The sequence below is a fragment of the Phymastichus coffea genome, unplaced genomic scaffold (genome assembly GCF_024137745.1).
Source record: "Phymastichus coffea isolate CEN01 unplaced genomic scaffold, Cenicafe_Pcof_1.1 PCOF00165, whole genome shotgun sequence".
Taxonomy (NCBI): domain Eukaryota; kingdom Metazoa; phylum Arthropoda; class Insecta; order Hymenoptera; family Eulophidae; genus Phymastichus; species Phymastichus coffea.
Window position 1 is genome coordinate 318,438 of NW_026706976.1, and position 16,240 is coordinate 334,677.

At 46.7% G+C, this 16,240-nt stretch overlaps 1 protein-coding gene across 2 annotated transcripts in view; it reads left to right on the forward strand.

Annotated features, from left to right (window-relative positions):
• Positions 1–234: 234 nt before the first annotated feature.
• The window catches only part of LOC131673038 (ras-related protein Rap-2c), a 54,863-nt gene continuing 38,857 nt past the window's right edge, over positions 235–16,240 (forward strand). For both annotated transcript variants that reach the window (XM_058950683.1, XM_058950684.1), the window contains exon 1: positions 235–486. The gene's annotated coding sequence lies outside the window, so the exon portion shown is untranslated. The remainder of the gene's footprint in view (positions 487–16,240) is intronic.

Here is a 16,240-nt window from a genome sequence, read left to right on the forward strand (position 1 = left end):
GTAGGGGGGGGGGGGGGGAGGTCGCCCTAAAAGAAAGCGCAAAGAAAGCTCCGGCAAGATTTGAAAGATAATCGCGAGGTTTTACGGGGACTGGCTGCGCGACTGGTGGTGTCGCGGGTAACGCAAAGCGAGGCGCGCGCAGGCGCGAAGCGTAACATTGAAAAGAGGGCGAGCTCCCGGCGGCGGCGGCTGCGGCGGTGGCTCACCGTACGAGAGAACAAGCGGAGCTCGTCAGAAGCTCTCGCGCCGCCGTCGCGCCACCTGTTTTTACACTCGCCGCGAAATATACCTATACGTGTGTTTATATTACGCTCTCTCACTCTCCCCGAGGTACACACGCGATCTCTCTCTCTCTCTCTCTCTCTCTTTCTCTCTCTCTCTCTATCTCTCTCTCTTTCTTTCTCTCTTTACCTGTTGACCCCGCAACGTTGCTGCTGCTCTCGGCGCGTACTACCACTTACTTTTTTCTTCGCGTCCATAGCCCAGGTGAGTTGTTGTCTATCTCCATATAGTTTTCTCCGCAGGTATATCCCGCTACGTTTACTCACGCTACCAACCGACAGAAAAAATTGGCTGCTACTGTTGTAGTTGTTGTTGTTGTTGTTTTGGCTATCCGTTGTGTGCGAGGTTTTTTGCAGTGGTGTGAGTTAGTAGTGCTCTTTGGCCAACTGCTACGGAACTATATCTAATTAGAGACTGTTTAACTGTTGCTAGGCTCTCGGGTAGGATGTAATAGCTTGCGAAGAGTTACTTTAATGGATGTGATCTGGAGTTGTGTAAATTAAAGATGTTCTTGGATCGAGAAGAAAGGGGATGGGTGATAAAGTGAGTGAATAAAAGGTTTTTCGCGAGCCTGAAAAATTTATGAGAATCGTTGAATTGGTAACGTGGAAAGCGTTAAGACGCCAACGTCGATCGTATATTCAATTTATTGATGAGATATTACAAGTGAAAATTAAAGGTGTTAAATTACGTTTTATGACCGCTCGCGCAGGTGGTGTTATAAAAATAGAGCGCGTTTATATCTCGGAAAGGATCAAAACTCCGACACTCCTCATGAATTAATTACTTCGAAGAATCTGAAATTGCTTCATTATAATATCACACCAATTTGCATTCATTATCACGGATTTTCTCATATTTCTCCGGCACATTTTTGTCCCGTTAAATAGCTCAATTTTTTCGTCTAAAACTCTTTTTTACCTCGCATCAATTGCATTAAAACAGCGCTGCTGGTTAAAAGAAAAAAGGAGGGTGCGAAGATAAGTCAAGTATTTCATTAGTATTCATGAAAAGTCGCCGCGCCTTTGGAGCCAATTACTATGCGCGCCGCGCAAAAACGCGAACACCCGTTCAAAAATTCAGTCGAAGGAAATCAATGACTCGAGAAGTGAGTCTTGTGTTTCGCGGCGGCACGAGTGAAATGGTAACACGTGCGCGGTTTCGGGCTCGCAAGAAATCGCAATTTCGCGAATCGGCTTTCACTCCCGAATAACAATGCTTTCCGAGCGGCCGAATCCCGAAGCGCGAATAAATACTAAAAGACGCCTCCCTCTTACAGACGCTGTATCTCTTCGAGGGCGCTTTATCCATGAATCAGACGTGATCATTTGGGTCGTTGTCGGGCCGTGGAAATCGCCGAGTATAAATTTCGTATATTCTCCAAAAAGCCGACGTTTATAAATAGACACGTTCGCCACGGGTCGCTCGTATTGTTGCAGCGAGTGCGTCTTATTTTTCGCCGAGTACTGCCGGTAGTCAAGGCTGCGGAAAATGCGTTATTACACGCCCCGCCGACTACACGTCCAGCGAGCCTTTTATTTTTTTTTCAATAAAGTCGCGCGCAAACTATCGTCTGCAAGCCACTATGTCATTCGGTTGCACTCTATTGAGGTAAAGAGTCGATAAGGCGAGCCGACTACTTGTTTTCCAGTTTATTCGCTGAGGGAGGGAGCCTCTGCTATACGAAGACGGCGCTCGTTGATAACGAGCCTCTGCGTCAGCGACTTATGCAACCGATAAAAGCATGCTACAAGAAAAAAAAAACAATGATTTTTCTTTATTCTTCTTTCATGCGCGCGACCAAGGGTGCTTTCTTGCGGATTATTGATGATTCGGTGAACTGCCTTTCAAATACAGTTTTTTATAATAAGTACCAAGTTATGGATCGAGCGAATGTTTTTGCATGATAGTGACTTAAGCTCTGACGTTAGATTAGTGATTAATACGGCGATTTATTAATTGACTATAAATTCTAGAATGTCAAAGGCAAATGGTAGTTTTTAATTAAATTAAGCGACCAAACGTGCTAGTCATAGTAATTAAGAGTGACTGATTAATTATGTGAAATGAAAAATGAGTTAGACATGGTAAATTATTTACAAGTGTTTTTCGTACTACATTTAGCTGGCGTATGAACTGTAGCTCAGAGCCATGAAATTGAATTTTAGGTATATAAGAGTAAGTTATGAATTTCGTTCAGACAGCGAAAAGAAGCTTATAAAACAGCATTAATAATACTCGAGATTCGAAGTATGAATTGTCTCCAGAGAGCGGAAATTTGATTTTCAAATGAATCACGAGCGTTCGCGTGGCAAAAGCGGTCCCGCGCTGCCGAGAGTTGTCGGCGTGACTCGACTGTCGGAGGTGGGCGCCTGCCAGTGCTCGCGGCGGCGATCGCGATAGGAAAAAATAAGAGAAAAGAGCCAGAACAGTGGAGTGCTCCGTCGCGTCCCATCGCGCAGCAAACTTCTCGCGGAGGCGTGCGACGTAACGACGTCGTCGTCGTCGGGCGCCCGAGTAAATGCGCGCGAGCGGGCGTCGACGCGCAGGCAAGCCGACGACGACGACGAAGGAAAACGAAAGAAGCGGGCTATTTCGCGTGTCCCGATGCTCGTCTAATTATGCGCAGCGTCGAACCTAATTACCAAAGTAATTAAAAGAGGATCCGGTCGCGCGAGGCAGGCGCGGAAAAAAGAGAAACAGAGATAAAAGGAGAGAAGGGCCATTGCGCGAAATATGCAAACGAAGAGAGCGAGGGGGCGAAAGCGAGGATCGAACGGGGTTATAAATGCAGGACAGAAACAATTATTATTGAATTACTGCCGGAGTGAGCGTTTCGTGCGAATTCCTTGCCCGGAAGTCGAAGCTCCCGCCACCGCCTCAAATCCGTAATAATAAATAACGCTGGGCGCGTGCGCGCCAACTTCGTCCAAGCGCGCACGAGGGTATCGTGAGCCCGTGAGCGCTGCGCGCAGAGCGGAAGGGGAGGCTCGTCGAACAACGAACTGGCCGATTTGCACTAACAGCGAGGCGCGCGTATGCGGGCTCGACAATTTCTCTCTCTCTCTCTCTCCCTCTTTTTTTTGTTCTTCGAATGAGTTTTGCTTACCTGACCGTACTTAACAATCGAATGTGAAGTAGATTCTTTACGAGCTGCCCGCACTTTACGCGAGTACGATTCACTGTAGTTCCGGGAGTTTCGAAACGCGTAATCGGCGGGCGTTGGACGCTACCTCTATTGCGCTCCATTTGGGTGCCAATTTCGATTAAAGTAATTCAATCGCGAATTCGCGGCTACCGACCATTAACGCAAATGCAGCAACAGCTTACGAAGTCACGTGTCTGCGCGTATCGTCGGCAGCTCCAGTTACGCTTGCTTGCAATCTCTCAATCTCAATCCTTGAGCTTTAATTATGGAAAATAGCGTAGGACGTAACCCGTGACGTACAAAAAAGTAACGCCATGTCAGTATCGTTTTCAAATCTTACTGCTAGCGAGCTGATTTCATTGCCAAAATATTAGGTCTTGACGTTTATTCTCGGATGATAAAGTATGTCACATCATAGACCTACGGTTTTGCCACTGAATCATCAGTTCGTCTGTAACCCTTCGGAAATTCCCAACGATATAACGTATTGACAGCAAATTACAGAAAAAACTAGCCGAAATAGATAGAAAAAACGTACGTTTCGCGTGTGCGCGAACGTATCTCGCATATATATATATATATATATATATATATATATATATATATATATATATTTGTATGCCAAGCCGATAACCGTTTCCGTAACGATAGCGCGCACACGTACTGGAGGCTGGTTCTTTTTGGTTTAACTCGACGCTGTCCGCTTTTCTCGCTTTCTCGTCGCCGCTGACGTTCAAAGCGTTTAGCCAATTCGCATGAGAATAGGAAGAGAGAGAGAGAGAGAGAGAGAGAGAGAGAGAGAGGAAAGTTACGACGACTGCAAATATAAGCCGTCGGCTTGGTCGTTATTTGGCGATAAAGAGACGTTGCTGTGACTCGGACGCGCAACGTCATTGGCGCGATCGCTCGCCGACGAAAACGCCTTTGCCGTGATTGGATTTCGAACTGCGCATTATTGGGAAAACAAAGTAATTGCTTTGCACGCTTTTTCAATTTGAATTTAATGCGCCGTTATTCGAGTTTAATCTCGTTTGTTATTTAATAAAGCCCTCGATGAAATTCAGCCATCGACGCATTAGAATTCCGTTTGCGAGAGTTGAACGGAGGCAATATATTTCCATGGCTTTTTCTAAATTTACTAAAAATGACTGCTTAATAAGAATTAATAACGAACGACCACTAGGGGTCAGTGGAAAAGTTACTTCGTAATCCGTTGCGACAGTATATCAGTCCAACTTATCTGACCGATGCTCGTTGATGTGGATCTCCGCCAGCAGCAAACAGATATTTTTACGTTCTTCGAGAAATTTTCCCGACCGTTTCGACAGCACTTCCACGCACTGGCCTCCCGAACAAAGGGCATCATCCCAGTTGAAAAAGCCGCGGCACAGTCGCTCTCGGATACAATGCATTTGTCTAACGAGCCCGAGTGCCAATTAAAAACAATGAAGTTGTAGAGCGCAGATAACACGGAGCGCTGCGTCAAAACGAACGTCGAAAGCGCGCCGGCGGTTTTAGAAGCGCGATTCTAGCTCTCCGTTTCACTGCGCGAGTGTGTGTGGGTGTGTGTGGTGGGAAATAATGAAATCTCGACGGCCGAGACAGAGTTGCAGTCACTCCTGGGTTAATTGGATTCGCCGGGCTGCGTAGGAAGGAAAAAAAAAACGCGCACGCGGCTCGCATAAATCCGCACGAAGTTACTTTCCAGCAAAGTCCCATAATGCCCGCTTTGCCTCAGCTTCGATCGAACCATATATTTCGCAGTGATGTCGCGTCGTTCCTCTGCAGCTTCTATTTGAGAACCGGAAATAGCGCTTTCGATTGCGTTATTTCCTACTAGCCCTCACTCCCCCCCCATACCTGTTCTGTTCTCTTGTCGATCATCGACATTTGCCTGTGTGTGAATGTCTACAGCTTGTCGGACATCTGCAGGGAGCACGGTGCAGCTCACGCCATTTGCCGAATGGATTTTCGCACTTACTGCAAATTCACAGCTGTTCACATAGAAATGAAAATTATTCAAGTTTGATGCCATCTAGATTTTCTAGCTTTTCTTTTCGGCACGCTCTACATTCTGATCCGATAATCTGCGCGCCAGTGTTAAATTTCATCGTTATCCGGTGTCCATAGGATAGTTTTCGTCTAATTTCGTGGCCGTAAACTGCCTCGTAATAAAGAGAGAGCTGCTAACTCCCCACATTTGATTCGGCGAGCAGTTGTAATGGAAATCATTTACGCTGAATAAAAGTCAACGACGCGTGACATTTATTTCACGCGTCACAAAATATATTGGAAAAGTATCCGATATATCTCTGGCGCATTATCGAATCTTAAGGCATTGCTCTGCGAGCAATGAACAAAGAAACAGCCCCAGCTAGCGATTTACTTCTACAAATGACACTGCTCTTTTTCGAATATAGCAGATCAGTCGCGTATACTGAGCTGCAGCGGATACTCGAAACAACATTAACAGTTTATACCTCTAATGAGCCGATACAACGAGAATCTTTCCGGACGCGTGGATACATAGCAAATCTCTTGTTTGCTTTCAGCAATAAGCCAAATGTTACCGGCGCGGCCAAGCCGCAGATTACCAAAGTTACGTCCTAGCACCCGCCGTAAAGTTCTCGCCTTCCGTTCGCATTGCGGTTCCCATAACTTCCGTCGCCGATAATACTTGTCATGTAGCTATCGACGATCTTGCAAAATATTTTGCAACGTCTTCGTGGCTACTGAATCGACAAATGGAAGGAGGCACGGTTAAAGGAGTTTTAAGGATAAAGCTGGAACCCCCCGCCCCTTGGCGCTACGATCTTTGATTGCGTTTAATTTTGTTGCGCCGTCAACGAGGCTCGGAAAAATGAGAGCCGGAGAGCGAGTCCGAGGGAATTTATAAAAATAGCACGATGCTCCGCGGAAGCCACCGGGGAGCGAGGTTATAGCTTAGTAATTTACTGAAAAACCGTAGCTGCGCGCTCGAGCAGTTTCCTTACGTCCCTGCCGGCTCTTTTAGCTCGCGCGCAACGCAAACGGATTGCTCGATGAAAATTAAAACTGCCTTCCATTAGCCGCGGCGAGGCCGCGTGTCCTATCTTAACGTGTAATTGCATTTGTTTATTATTTCTTCCTTTCTTGAGAGACGCGTCGAGTAGTTTTGCCGGCGATGCGATATTTAATTTTCCGTGCTCTGTAGCTGTAAACATGTGACACGAGGAAAGCGCTCACTCGTTGGCGCTACTTCAAACTGCGGATCGAATTCCTTTCCCGACGAATTTCGTCGTAGAAGTGCTGCTTTCGTTTGTATTCATAAACATAACTTATTGGACACGCCGGACAATGCCGGCAACATTTTATCCATACTCGTAAACAAATAGACAATTACAGCGAAGACAGTCGCTCGGGACGATACGCGACGCGGACAATTCCGAGGAGAATCTCGCGGCAAACGCGGCTGTAGCGCTGCGCGCAACACTCAAACTCACGTCGGTTTATCTTCCGTTGAAGTTTTCCATCTCGTGGATCTTGCGCGTGTACACAAGCAAAAGTTTACTTCATTGTCGTTGATAAACGCAAGCCCGAAGCAGCGCGGTGGGCTTCTCTCAACGGCAAAAACACATCTTCGCACAACGAAACAATTAAGTTTCCTTGCCCTGCTCACAGCTCTTCCTCTGGATTTTAACTTTTTGAACGTGCACATTATTGCTTCGCAGCCTTTGATTTTACGTATTACCACAGGTCGATGTCTTTTTGGTTAATCCAGATTTTATTGGATAATGAATAACATAATCATAAGTCTTCTGATAGAGTACGTTATTGAATTGTAGTAACCACGCCACAATTATGGCAAATAACGAAAGAGCGTCTTTCAAACGCACTTGGTAACAAATTCGATCTGATCGATATTAATTACAATCGTCGAAGCGTTTCACATCACACGCGCTTACGTCTCTGCACCCTTTCACACCATACGTACACCCAATTTTCTCTCTCTTTCGTCTCGTGGCGCGTCTCTTTTCAGTTGCAATTTTCCGCGCGTCAGTTATAACGTTGACAAGTGTAATTAGTCAATGCGCAACTGTCCCACGGCGGCAGCGCTGCATGCATATGCAAAAGAGAGAGAGAGATTTTTACCGGATATACGCGCGCGGGGATTTGCAGGAATTCCCATATCTACGACAGATAGAATACTCACACAGCGAATCCACACGGATACTTGAGTGCGCGCGCGTCAACGAAACCCATTTACGTTTAATTTTTAATTCTTATTCATTACCATTGACGTTTCACTTGCTCGCCCTCTTTCACGGGAAGCGTGGGATATTACTTTTTTTTATCTTGCGTTTGATGGGGCTTTTCGAGATAAATAGACGTCTTGAAAGTCGGCAAAGAAATTAATTGTTAAGCGGATTTCAGGCAATGCTCTTCGATTCCTCGATGATTCTACAAGGCTGCGATGGCAAGTAAAAAGGCATTATAATGAAAAGAACAATTTTTCTAACGAACATACATTGAAGCAGCTTTATGGTAACGAGCATTGCTTAAGAAGGAACGACAGTGTTACAAGGCTCTCGACCTTGACTACTTATCGCTATTAGAAAAGAGAGAAGCGCACCGAACGTCTTGCGCTCCGTCGTTGGAAGTGGTGCGGACGCGACGTTTCGACGCGTTTAATTAAGTTTAAAAACGGCTTGCCCGCGCTCCCGACCTGCCGAGTAAGTATCGAGTGAACCTCAATTAAGGTAGCAATCGGTTTAAATAAAATTGAACGAGCAGAGCATCTGTCCTTCGCTCGCCGAAGCGCAACGGAGATAGTCGCAGTAGTAGCGGCAAATACAAGCTTCGACTGCCAATACGGGGAATTCGCTGCAGACATTGTACTCTACTTTCGTGTATTTGCACCCTAGCAATGTCTTTTCAATGGACCGAGTAAGCTGTCTCATTCTGCCGAACAGAAGGGGACGACTGCTAGGCCAATGTGTGACAAAGAAGAAAATAAAGCTCAATTGCTTATCCAGCATCGACGGATTTAATCAGCAAGAAGAGTTTCCGCCTCTTCTCTTCGACTCCGCCACGTAATTTCAAATTGATTACAGCGCATCTGCAGGTGCAAACTAAAGTTGAGCTCGAATAATTCAAAGCTTGCGCGACGTAAGATCTTGGCCTGGATATACTGCTATCGGCTCTTTTCATCTAAGTCGGCTACAGCAATCTCGAATGAACACTTGCGTCTCAAATTTTTCGACGCAAAGCGCCTGTCAAGCTCGCCGCGAGCTTTTTGTCAGTCGGATAACGGAAATTGATGACGGCTCACTCGTGCTCCCAAAACCAAATTAACCCTCGTAAACGAAATTATCAGGCAACCGATTACGTCCGTCTCCGTTCTCTGTCCTGTTTTTTTTCTCGCGTGAAAAGAAGATAAATAGCTTTAATCGAGAGCGAGCAGGCACAAAAAGAAGAAATCGGCAGCTACTACGCACGACGGCAGCTCTGTCGGTCGCTCCAAAAGAAAAAAAAAACAAATACGTAGCTCTGCCCAAATCGACGGAAGGCGTGCGCGAGCGTAATCCCACGAGACTCGAGCGACTCCCGCGATGCGCCAAAATCGATCGGTTGGGGAGAGGGGGGGGGGGGGGAGGGGCATCGCGAAAAAAAATCTACCGGCAAGATAGAGAGAGGAGAAGCAGCCCGGTCGACTGGATCGAGCACTTATAATGTACAATAAGCCGCCGGTCGAGGAAATATCGCTGGCCTTTTGTCTCGTCCTCCACGCGAGCACAGTAAGAACGGCCGCATCGACATCACTACAACTTCGCGTCCGCTATTTTATTCAGAAATGCTTACTTAGTGGCCCGGAGTTTGACGCCAATGTTGACGTATGCGGCGCGACATAATTTTACGAGAGCGCCTATACTCGCAGCAAGTGAGATCTGTCGCGAGAGAAGGAGATATTTTACTTATCGAATTATTTATCGCGCGCGTCACATCGACACAAGCCTCTCGATCGCTCTCACCTCATCGAGCAGCGCGAGGACGCGACTCGCAAATCGAGAAACGCTGTTCGAGGAGCGCGCGTCGCGCGCCGGTAATCGAGGATCGTTGTTAACACGAGCCTATACTAGTCGAGGAGGCGCCAGGGCGCCGAGCTGACACACGAGAAATTGACTTCCTTGCCCTCTGCGCGCGCGTACGTGCGCGTCTTTTCCCAAGGGAGCCTTAGCCGTGTAAGCGCATAAATATAAGACACTCCTGTGGATTAGACCTCGTCTTTCGACAATTAACTTCCCTAATGTTGGTACTGAAACAATACAGCAACGTCTGTCGCTGATGTAACGCTCTGCGTTCCGCGCGACGACGACTTTGAGTTATGTTTACGATTTGACTGTTGGCGCGGAATGCCTTCTCAGCTCGAGATTTTCTTTCCCGAGAAATACGACCTCGCGTAAGCCTCTCTCTCTCCTTTACAAATTGTTCATCATCTTACCTCGAAGTTTCTTTATCGTACCGGCTAAACAATTTTCCGGATCTTACTCCGAATGGCCCTTACTTCCGCGCCACTATAAGAGTAACGTTGTTCGAGGAAATTCCCCCGCGACAAATACCATGCGTCTTCTATACAAGCCAAGTGATTATCGAGAAAGTAACAAAACGGTCCTTGCTCGAATGAACATGAGCGATATTGTCGTCGCTCGCACGACTTTCACGCCTTACGAAAATTTACGTTCGTGGAAAGAAAGGGCAAAGGATTTCAACGCAATAACCCGCGCGGCAATCCGTCCCGTGAATAAATACGAGCAAAAGGCACAAACCTCTTGGCGTGTATTAAAATTGACGAGACATTCGGACGCGTAAGCGAGTCAAGCCACGAATTTTTCCTAATCGTGTAAGCGCTCTTCGGGGATTATCAGGAGCGTGGGGTCGGGCGGGGGAGGGGACGTGAATTATCGCGCGTAGGCGCGCACATATGTCTCACGCATTGAAAAGGACGCGCTACGCGCGTGGAATTTCGGCTGCGCTTCGTCCCTCTTCCGGGCTCTCGCTTTATCACGAACGAATTGGCCTCCGCGCCGTAAATTTCACGCGAAGCCACGCGTACGATTCAACTGGAAAAATCAGAGCAACCGAACTTCAATCTTCCGTCGACGATTACGTGACCGGAGGTGTCGTTTCTTCGGTCGGCGCACGATCGGCATGCGCGCATCTGTGACGCACACCCGGCCGCCTAATCCATTGAGCCGCGTAACGTGTATCGAATGATAACGCGCGATCGACTGTGAGAATAAATCATCGTCCCCGACTTCTGCAAAAAAAAATACCTTTAGCGCAGCGACGATTCGCCAAGTTTGTAATATTACGAAAGAAATAATTTAATTATTTCTTCAATAGTGTCACTCTCGAGAGGACTGCGTAACGCCCTCGTGCCGGCAAATTGCGTCGCGTAATCGCACGGCAGCGAAGTTACGCCACTAATTTGCAGCCGCGTTACATGGTTTTGGGTTTATTTGCGCAAAGAGACGTTCGATGTTTAATTCAGTACGCACGGCCGATCGTTCATTATCCCGCGGATTTCTCGCCTTTAATAAAATATCCGGCGATCGATCGGCAAAATATTATCGGAGCGCGAAGCGTCCGTCCGACCGCGAGCACTTCAACGGAAAGCGCCTCGGGGCCACCTGTGTCTTCAAACAACATAATAACATTTGTCTTCTGATATGCCGAAGCCTCGAGCTCGTCCTCTACATACTTCGCGCGAGCCGTTTCACCAATTTATTTGGTCTACGATTACTCGGACAAACACTCGCCAGCTGCGTACGTCGCTTTCCCTCCGAACGTTCGAGCAGATTTCGCTTGAAAAAAAATTAATCAGCAACGTCTGTCCAAATCTGCGACGCGGGCAGGGGCATTAATAATTACGCCACCAACTCATCCGTGAAGCGTGCAGGGCTCTGGCCGAGCGACGATCGCGACCTCAACCCACGTAATAATCCGTGTCGCGGCAAATTGCAACGGGCGTTCGTTGGATCGTTGCCGTTCACGCTGGCCACACGATGAATCATCAGGCTCACGGTCCGTTAAGCCATCTCGCGAGCACAATACCTAAACTGCGCGTCTATCGTCCGACGCATCGTTGATCGCGATCGCCCGTCGTGCGCAACGGCTCGTGGACACGCGCAGCGTCCGTCGCGTTTGCGAGGTCGTCGCGCGATCGGCAAGCGCCGCGGAAGAAGAGATTAGAAAGGAGCTTTGCGTCGCGCGACGAGCGGCCGATCGCAAATCAACGTCGCCGCCGTGAGCGTCGGCTAATCAATCGGCTCGCGCTCGCGCGATTCGTCTACAGCTGCGATTTCTTTTCCCCCGAGGTAAGTTTGCTCTGCGCCAGCCCGCTCGCTCGACCGAGTTTCGCTAAGAGGCCGGATCTTAATCGCCGATTATCGCCTTACCGCGGTAACCACGCGCCACCAATATCGGACTTCGTCTCCCGCGTCCTCGCGCGACGTGCTCGCAGCTTTTTTTTCAACGACGAGCAGAAAAAGGCGGCGCGCGGATTTTCCATCCCGCCTTGAATCCTTTTTTTCTTTCTTATTCGGAGATCGCGTCGAACGAGGACGCTTTTACGAGAGGATTTCGGTAAGATATGAGTGTCAAGTCGCATTGTGCCGGGCTTTGATGTTACTTCATAAAAGCCAGTTCATCTCGTCTATCCTCTTCAACTTGTTGATGCTTCAGTGCTAGCGTGAAAAATCAATAGTAAGGTTGTCTATAGCTGCCTCGGACAGCCGACCTATCTTTTTTATTTCAGAAAATTTTTCAAATAGGCCCGCTCGTCTTGTTCTTCTTTGTCGCTAACAGAAGCGGCACGGTATATATATATATAACTACCGAATGCTTTGGTCGGGGTTGGGGATATCGATTTATCAGGAGAATAATATACCGCGATGGTTTGTTCTGGCTCAGCCGCACAAGCTATGTAACGTTAAAAATGCACGAAGCTCAAGTAGTCCGTCGGCATCGATTTTATCAATCGGCTCTTCCCTTCGCGAGCTCCTTATAACCGCGACACGGTCTCTATGGTTATATATCACTGCGTTCCATTATTCCGATGCGAACGCAAAGCCGAGATGCATCGTTATTACTATCGTCGTCGTCTTTTTTCTCGAATAAACAGGGGTGGTGTCCTTTTTCAATTTTCGTCGCGAAGCAACTTCGATACTGCATGCCTTCGGGTTGTATGCGTTGCTCAGCTGCAATACGCGAGCACGGCCAGTACCTTTCTAGGTTGACATTTGAATGTACGTAAGTGCCAACTGTCAACGCGCTTGCCGTTGCATGGGCATGCCATTACGTAGACTTATTGCGCGTCTCGCTGTGCATCCTCGACACGTGCCATCAACGGAAAACGCCAAGGACAATCATTTCCGACCATTCGCACACAGGCGCGCGCGCGCGCGCGCACCATACGCACATTTTATCGTGCAAATATATCAGCTAAGCTAAGCTCATTTGTCATCCAAGTATTTACAGCGAGATTTATTTGTGAGCTACAGCTGTTAGAGAACCGCTTGGAATGGTCAAAACAAAAAGAGAGAAAAGAGGTATATGTCCCGGGCGAGCAACAAACGCGATCAACATAGTAATCCATCCAGCCCGTTTAATTGAAAAGATAAGCGTGTTTACTGACATATACGTTAGAATCGTCGATATATGAGGATTAAATTTGTACGCCAATAAACTCTGGCAGCAGTGGATTATTATTTTACTACGTCGTCTTTAATATTTAACTAATATTTACGGACAATCGGCAGTATACCCGTGTTTCTACAGTCGTATAAATGATGTACAATGATCAATAAATTGCAACAAAAATTCGCCCTTTTAAATTAATTCTCAGTGTGCCTAGGAATTCATTTAGATCCCTTTTCAGTTGATAATCCGTTTACGGACATCCAATCCTAAATTTCACCATCAATCGAATAATCCGGGGCGGATGAGAATTACCATTGTTTTGTCATCTCCCCTCCTTTAGACGTAAAATATCACGCAAAATCGAGTCCTCTATCTTGCATACAGCTTTCTTTATTACAATTCTACAGCAAAAGGATTTATATCTATTTTGTGCCCACGTTTTTAAAAACCTAGTCGTTTTAGACAGCTGTAAGGTCTTCAATTACTTGATTATTCGACAAATCCAATAAAACTTGAAATTAATTGACCTCCAATCTCAGATCACCTTTTGCTGATTCTGCCTTTGCTGATTCTGCCGTTTTGCAACAAGACCGCAATCCGGAAAAACAATGACTAAGACCTAATGACCAATACGATTGAAAATCAATTACTTTAATCATTGATTTGCGAAGACTTTTGTTGCAAAAAGAGCGGATATTGATAAACCAATTCTTTTGTATTATATCTAGGCATTTCTAGTCGTCAGTATCCAAAATAAAAATTTTCCACGACAGTTTTATCAAGCCTTCTGTGATGATCAATTTCAGAGTTATTTTATATGAGGGTACCCATATTCTTGCTAACAGCATCTGTTATATGAGTAAATATTAGTCAATTTTATTCAATTGAAAAGCGAGACACTAGGTTATCCAAAGGCAGATGCCATAAAGCACATACCATAGTACACCTGATCCATTGGTTAAAAAAGTTCGGGCACTTTTTCAATCTGAAAGCACGTCCACGATGAAAAAACCTAATAAACATGTAAATTAAGATGAAAAATGGTTTCCTGCTATCTTCATTATCTTTCTCATCTCGTCTGCTCAGAGCTATACGAGTATATTAACTGAAACATCTTTATCGTAAAAATTTTTGATTGACATTTTTGCGCGTGACATAAATATTTCACAAGTCATTCACCTCGACAAAAAGAACATTCGCACTTGTAAAGAAACGAAAGAAATAAGCGAATCAAGTCGATGCAGCCACGGCAGAGAACATGCGACGTTCGTCATTAGGCGGACGCGCGACCTTAATTAACGCCGCGACGCGTTATCCGTCAGGCGCTCACCTCACAAAAGGCTTGATCTTGCTGGAGAAGCAATCAGAGAGAAAGAGAGAGAGAGAGAAAGTAAAGAGTAGTAGCGGACGCGATTAGAAAGCTCATGGGCAAAACCCTCAGGGCGACAGCAGCAAGCAACAGTCGTGTCTTTTGTACAGCATGTCTGCTATATATTGCCTCGAGCGTCGACTGAATACCTGTACGCGTATGAGTCACGCTTACGCAACAACTTGCGGAGGTATAGAGTGGTCCTCGTTTTAGTTGCACTCGGTTCGCTCTTTTCTTTCTGCTGGAAGAGACGCGAGGAGTTGAAATAGATCATCCTACCGACTGATTCAGCACTGCTCGGTAAAAATTCATCCAGAACAATAGTTTTCGAAGCAACGACAAACGGCGCTCATTTTGCAAATGCAATTATCGTCGGTAAACTTTCCTTTTATCGGCGCTGGAGTGATTGTTTCGCCTGATTTTGTTTGAAAAACAAGAACTAGCTTGTAGCTTTCAGAGATAATAGAATTGTTAACGACCAATTTGTAATTGTTGCTGCATTATTTATTTGATTCAGACGTCAATTTACGTAAGTATTGATGAAGGTATAAAATTCAGTGGAATAGAGTACAACCGATTTGGTAAAACGTCCTTCACTGCTCTCACACGCGATAATTCGTGCCCCTGAAGCAAGCACGATCATAAAAGTAACCAACAAATCACTTCAAACTAATTAGCTCTAAAGCGCTACTCACTGCCGAACGATCGAACGATCATTTTAACGAGCGGAATGTAAGAGCTGATTCGCCGCGCGGGCGTCGTGTAAACGTAACGCGCAGCGACGACGCGAAATTTCAACGACGTCACTCGGGAATGCGAATTGGACGAGTCACTTTGGAAGCGTCTACGCTCGGTCGTCGGGAGAGCGGCGGGACGCGCGCGATTGTTCGCGACGGCGCACGGCTGAGCCAGGCGATAAGACGTTTTCGGTCCGCGTCGACAACGGCAAAGGATTAACTGCGCTGCCCGATAAGAGGACGGCGGCGTCGAGAGAAAAGCCAGCTTTCCTCTTGCACTCTCGCGACGCCGCGATGCCGATGCCCGACGCAAGCCTGGCATCGGGCAGAGCTCTCCGCGTTTCATCTAATCGGCTCCTGGGATCGGTGCGTCCTTGCTTCGAGCTTTCGGCGACAAACGGATGATGCATTTCCTGCTATTTGTTTCTGACTGTCGAGAATTGCAATTTGTGCCTGTCATCCGTAATGCATCGTGCATTTTCACACACTCGCTTGTTCCCCAATAAAATTAGAGTGGTGATAATAGTCGAAACCGCGATAAGACAGCAATCGAACCCTTAAAATACCTTCCGTGAAGACAATTTCGATAGAACTTGCGGTGCGTATTTTCGGTCAGTTGACTGCATCAACGATTTCTCGTGCGTAGTATCGAATACGGCGAATTCCAGACTTGCGCGTGAACGCATATATAAGTTTACAACGAGAAGGCAATGAGCGGTGGTTTTATTAGCAGTGTCAATCAGCTGAGTGGAATGCACTGCTGTCCCTCTTTCTTTTTATGCAATCAATAAAATGAAACCGCTGGTTCGAGCACTCAAACAAAGTGATGTTTTTAACAGAAGCGCACGCGCGCTCAAACAAGGGGATGGAGTTGCGAGCGGATATTGCAGCACTTGTCAAAGGCACTCCTAACGTGACATCGAAATCCCGCGCCTACACCGTTAATCTCTAATCAACGGCCCATGGCGAGCGCGCGCGCAAACAAACAAAGCTCAATGGAAACGGCGCGAAAGCCGCTTTTCA